General features: G+C 42.9%; 1 protein-coding gene across 8 annotated transcripts in view; it reads right to left on the reverse strand.

The window, feature by feature from the left end:
- The window catches only part of ZCCHC11 (zinc finger CCHC-type containing 11), a 73,266-nt gene extending 67,475 nt beyond the window's left edge, over window positions 1-5,791 (reverse strand). For 3 of the 8 annotated variants that reach the window (XM_019531435.1, XM_019531431.1, XM_019531429.1), the window contains exons 1-2: window positions 5,508-5,786; window positions 4,606-4,645 (exon numbers count right to left, since the gene is read on the reverse strand). The gene's annotated coding sequence lies outside the window, so the exon portion shown is untranslated. Of the gene's footprint in view, window positions 1-3,115; window positions 3,220-4,573; window positions 4,836-5,507 lie in introns of those variants that run through there. The other 5 variants (XM_019531432.1, XM_019531433.1, XM_019531434.1 and 2 more) reach the window with 5 other exon arrangements.
- Between the last annotated feature and the right edge of the window lie 209 nt (window positions 5,792-6,000).

The following is a 6,000-nucleotide window of genomic DNA, read 5'->3' on the forward strand; positions in this document are numbered from 1 at the left end:
TTATTCAGTTTCTCTTAGTGATAAAAGCCATGAAAAGTAAAGCCTGCAAATCTTGTGTAGTCTGATTAGCACCTAAACCTAGAAATAAAGGTACAAGTTGAAAACACACATGGATGGCTAGTGGTCCTAAATATCCGGTTACTAACAGCAATGCCGTCACCAAAATCAGAGAGCTAAATTTTTATTAAACCATCACTGAAGAGTGCTTATCACTGTGATAACAGCAGGACAGGAACCGCCCTGCTTTTACTGCACCATTTTCAGTTCTCTCAGTTATCTTGCTGCTACATAAGGAAGTGCTCTTCCAATGTAACAGTATGAACTTATTTAACTTATTTGACAGAGGCTGCAATTCAGCTTGCAGCTTTATCTTTAGATTAGAATACCAGCATCATAGGAAAACTTAAGTTTCCCTCTTTAACCTGTTTCATATTCCTCAAAATTACTGCTAAATTAAAGGAAAATAGTGTAGACTTTAAAAAAGTGTCAAATGAGATAGCTGGTAACATCTGAGACACTGGCAGTAAATCAGATCTCAGAAAACTAGTATTTACTAGTATTTTTTAAATTAAATAACTTTCTATGACTAATTCTGGAGACTGAATGTCTCAAAGGATTAAAAACAGAATATCACCACTAAATCACCCCCACCCACCAGCATAAAGCAATGACTTTTGATCATTTCTGTGTTACATTAGCTGATTTTTTTCTGATTGATGAACACCGGTTTGCTGGTCATAGTTTAGGTTCTTCAAAAACATGAATGTGTAACTTGGGGGGGGTGAATGAAACCTTGTTGACATTAGTTACAACACAGGACAAGGGTTGGATAGATCATTCAGACTGAACTAGTCTCTCACTTCTAACTGTAGTTTCTCTAGGTTAAAAATAATACATTTAAATATCAAAACTATTTAAACCAACATCATTTTTACAGTTTCCTTCAATCAAATAATTTTCTCTGTACCACGTCCACAAAGAGGCAAAGAACGTGAATACATATAGGGCCACAGTGAATATGACCATATTTAATGCAATAAAAGCTCAAAGTTCAGAACTATTTTATCTCAGTGATTATTATAAAACAAAACTGCATGGCAACACTTAAAGCCCGAGCATTAATTTTCTAGCCTGCCAAAAGGTGAATGCAATAGAAGCCAAAATAAGTCCCACTCTGCTATCACTGAGGTTGCATTTAGTGATGAATCTGGTCCTGAATATTTACATGAATATCAAAATGTCATTATGCTTGTAATACATAGCTCAAAGTAATCAGATTTTCTACTACCTATGAGAAAGGATTAATCCTATAAATTGATTACAGGATTGGAAGAGGGCTAAGGTCCCAATCTTTAAGGGGAGGAAGGAGGACCCAGGGAACTATAGACCAGTCAGCCTTAGTTCTATCTCTGGGAAAATCCTAGAAAAAAAAAATATCAAGGAGCACATGTGTGGGAGACCGCTAGCTCATGTGATGCAGGGGGATAACCAACATGGGTTTTAGTAGGCAGGTCCTGCCTCACTAACCTAGTTTCCTTTTACAAGGCCACCAATTGCTTAGATGCAGGAGTCGAGGTGGATGTTATCTATCTGGACTTCAAGAACTTTGACACGGTATCCATACCATCCTTATAAATAAACAGAGGGGATTTGGCTTGGATCTAGGCAGCAAACTGGCTCAAGGGTCACACTCAGAAGGTGGTGGTAGATGGGTCGGTGTCAACCTGGAAAGATGTGGGCTGTGGAGTCCCTCGGGGCTCAGTTCTGGGACCAGTGCTGTTCAACATCTTCATCAGTGATCTGGATGGAGGGGTGGGAAGCACTCTGTCCAAATTCATGGATAACACAGAAATATGGGGTGAAGCGAGCACCCTGGAGAGGAGAAACCACATCCAGGCTGACCGAGACAGGCTGGGAAGTGGGCAGAGAGCAAGAGGATGCAATTCAATAAGGACAAGTGCAAGGTGCTGCATCTACGGAGGAAGAACTGCCACCATACTTACAGGCTGGGGGGCGACCTTCTCAGCTCCACTAAGCCAGAAAGAGATCTTGGAGTCGCTGTTGACTCCAGGATAAACATGAGTTGCCAATGTGATGACGTAGTCGGCAGAGCCAATTGTACCTTGTCGTGTATCCGTAGGTGCTTCACAAACAGGTCCAGAGAGGTGATTCTCCCCCTCTATGCGGCACTGGTCAGGCCACAGCTGGAGTACTGTGTCCAGTTCTAGGCGCTGCAGTTCAAGCAGGATGCAGACAATCTGCAGAGGGTCCAAAGAAGAGCCACTCGTCTGATTAGAGGCCTGTAGGGAAGCCCCTACAAGGAAAGGCTACGGGACCTTAACCTCTTCAGCCTCTCCAAGAGAAGGCTGAGAGGGGACCTTGTGGCAGAATACAAATTCATAAGTGGGGAGCAACATGAAGCAGGTGACGATCTGTTCACCAGGGCACCCCCTGGAACGACAAGGATCAATGGCCATAAGCTACCGGAGAGAAGGTTTAGGCTGGACATTAGGAGAAAGTTCTTCACGGTCAGGGTTGCCAGGATCTGGAAGGGGCTTTCAAGGGAGGTGGTGCTCGCCCCATCCTTGGGGGTCTTCAAGAGGAGACTGGACAGGCACCTGGCTGGGTTCACATGACCCCAGGGTTGGTGACTTTTCTTTCCTGCCAGGGGCAGGGGGTTGGACTAGATGGCCCACCGAGGTCCTTTCTGACTATGAACTTATGATTAATGAAACTTATAAAAGGCACATTCCTTTCCCCCACCCACAAGGTTTTCCAAAAAATTTTTTTAAAAAAATCCTTTTTCTCCTGACACAAATTGGTAACTACATTTGACCGGGGGGAGGGAGGGGAAGGGGGAACGGGGTTCCACCTTCCTCTGAAGCACGGACACAGCCGAAGCTGGCAGGGATGAACTACTGCTCTGAATAGTTGGGTAAATCTTCTTTTCAGAGACCTAGTTGGTAAGCCCACTCACACTCACGCTCCCAGTTATTAGACACTTTTGTATCAGGATCAAATTCTCACACATCAGATCAGACCAGATGGGCAGTGACCAGGAGGGCTGCTGCCCTCCCTGGCAGCACAGGGCACAACTCGACTAGGCATCTGTCACCTGATCAACTCCCTGACGTTTCAGGGGCCTCTAGCTTCGTTCTTAACACACAGTTTTTACCTCCTAAAGTCTAACTCAAATCTTTGTATTTAGCATAAAGATACCTGGGGGAAATATAATGGCAATGGTCAAGCTAGATCTCTAACAGTCCTTTTTGGCCTAAAATGGAACATAATGTTCTAAGAATTATCAACAAAACCTAACCTTAATAACGATTAACGTTTCTAAACCTAGCTGGCTTTTCACATTACAGTTCAGCAGGCTTGCAAAATGCAAGGACCAGACAGTTTCACTTTTGACAGTTTTAGGTTTCATTTCCTGGTTCTCGTCCAGCCGTATTAGCAAAGGTTATATTTGAACTGCAGCAACTAGAGGGAAGTGCTTCGATCCAAACTGGGCAAAAATAGGGCTTGTGTGTGTTTATTAAAATTTCAGAGATATTTCTATTCTTTTGTGAAACCTTTCACCTCCCCCCATCCCAAAAGTTTAATTTTGCTCTTAAGCATCAGTTAACCCTTTTATTTTTAAAAAAGGAAACTACACTTTGTGTCCAGTTTTGTTGTACCAGCATACCTAGGGGGGCAGAAGGAGGGGACTGGATAACTTCTGTGCCCCAGCTGTAAATAGTTTTCATACACACTTACTGCATTTGTTTTCATCTCAACAGTTTTCATAAACAAGATGTACAGGCTGCAGGTTATTTTTTTTTTTTATTGACACTGACATACCTGTTCTTCTTTCCTACAGGGTCAAAGTAACTGGGGAAAAGTAAAGAAAAGGGATGTGGGCCTTAACACTGGACCACGCTGTTGTGTGAAACTCCTAAATTTTCATTCTTGCCCTGATAACGATCCCCACTATAAAATACAGTTGAAACTACTTCCCAGTCTCACAGAGGTGTTGCAAATGTTACCTACAGTTCATCCTTGTCCAGCATCATGACAATGAAAGCACACGGTACGCCTGACCTTGGGCAAACTCGAATGAATGAAGGGAATCCTACCGTGTCTTGGATCAAGCCACAGGTATTATTGTAATCACACCCTAAAAGGTGTGCATATTTTACTAAGTTAAGGAACTGTGTTTTAACACAACTTATGCAATGGGATGTTTTTTCAAAATGCTGTGCAAGCTGTGGGTCCGCTCATTTAGAATTAACCCTAAGCAGTGATACATATTTTTTTAATATTTTATCGAACCCTTGCTTTAGAAGGTAGAAAAGCTTTGGAAGGAAGTACTTTGGAAGGAAGTATGCCAAACACTTGGCATACAGTCCGACTCAGGACAGTCTGCAAACAAACTATTGATGCTAGTCTCCCAAGCCAAGGTTTCTTTTTCGTCAAGGAAATTCTGAATCTATGCATAGCTGCCAATTTGAGATCAGAAAAGGTAGAAAAATGAAGTTTCTAAAGAGGATTCTGTGTCTTATTCACAATAGTTGCATTTTATATTACCTACTGTTGTCTACTTCACTGAATAGAAATAGGTACCTGTTTTGTCTTGAAAACTTACTGAAGATCATCAGCAGACCTATTCATTTAAAAAAAAAAGTTAGAGCCAAAAGAAAGTTATTCAAACCATGCATGAACTCATAGATAGGCTGTACTGGATAAAAGTAAGAGTTAAATATGCTAAAAAAGGATTAGTATTCAGATTAACTGCATTAGTCTAGAGGAAAAGGCAGTCAGGGCTCGTAGTAGAGATGATGTCTTTTATTAGAGCAACAAGATTTTTTTGCAACATTTTTTTTTTTACAATTTTTTTTTTTGCAAAAATCTTGGTGGTCTAATGAAAGATATCATCTCTACGACAAGCCCCGATTCCCTAAAAAGGGGGATTCACATTTAGGGTCACTAAAACCAAGGGATAGTGTAGTCAATACTATTTGACACTGCAAAGTTCAGAGAAAATTACTGAAGTACCTGCACTTAAAGAGAGTGTTATGATTTACCAACACATAGTTTATGTTCATCAATATACCAATTGTTAATGTATTCGTGCTGATTTTTCACATTAGAGTGCTAATATAACATCTGGCCTCTATCCTGGAGCTACATCCCTATGGAAAGGGGATAATGATAAGAGAGAAAGGCTGCTAGTATTTCTTTTTTTTTTTTTAATTTCAGAGCCTATTAGTATGATCCCTGGAAAACATTAGGATTTATCCAGCACTGGGCAAGAAACTATGCAACTACATAGTGCAAAATTATAATCCTTCCAAATGGGCCCAAAGGAGAAAAGGAAGAACAGGGAGCACCACAAAAAGGGAACTGGAGGTATTTTGCTTTCAGGTGGACTGGAGATAAGCACAATTTAAATCGCCCAACTAAGATGATGCCGGTATTCCCCCCCAACACAGCTTTCTAAGCACTGTTTTCTGCCAAATACATACCCCCCACGCCATCAAGATGCCCCTGGTGAATAGTTCGATGCTGCTGGCAACTCCCCTCCAGGCATTTGTGCAGACAGAACAAACCAGGGCCTTTCTGCAGGAATACAGGCGCTTCCTCGACCCCTTCCTCAGCCTTTGTTTCACTAAAAAACCCCAGACCCAACCCCAAGGGAGTCAGGTAGCCAAAAGGGGGTTTCTCGCTTCTACAGAGAAAGTCTCAGGGATCAGGGTCACAAGCCAAGGAGCCAAAGGGGAGGCACAAATGCAGGTAAACAGACGTTCCCAGGATAACCCAGAGGGCAGTAACAGGTAGCTGCAGCACCACCAGGACACGCGCACTCAGGCCGGGAAGCCCCTCGCCCACCTCCAGCCGGGCCCCCAGGAGGCGGCCCCGGGTCCAGAGTCACTGCGTGCAGGTTTCCAGCCGGGGTCACAGGCGGGGAGGCTGCGGCTAGGCTGTGCCAGCCCAACCCCTGCTCTCTGCCCAGCTCTC

Source organism: Crocodylus porosus, unplaced genomic scaffold (genome assembly GCF_001723895.1).
Source record: "Crocodylus porosus isolate Cpor-Errol unplaced genomic scaffold, CroPor_comp1, whole genome shotgun sequence".
NCBI classification, from domain to species: domain Eukaryota; kingdom Metazoa; phylum Chordata; order Crocodylia; family Crocodylidae; genus Crocodylus; species Crocodylus porosus.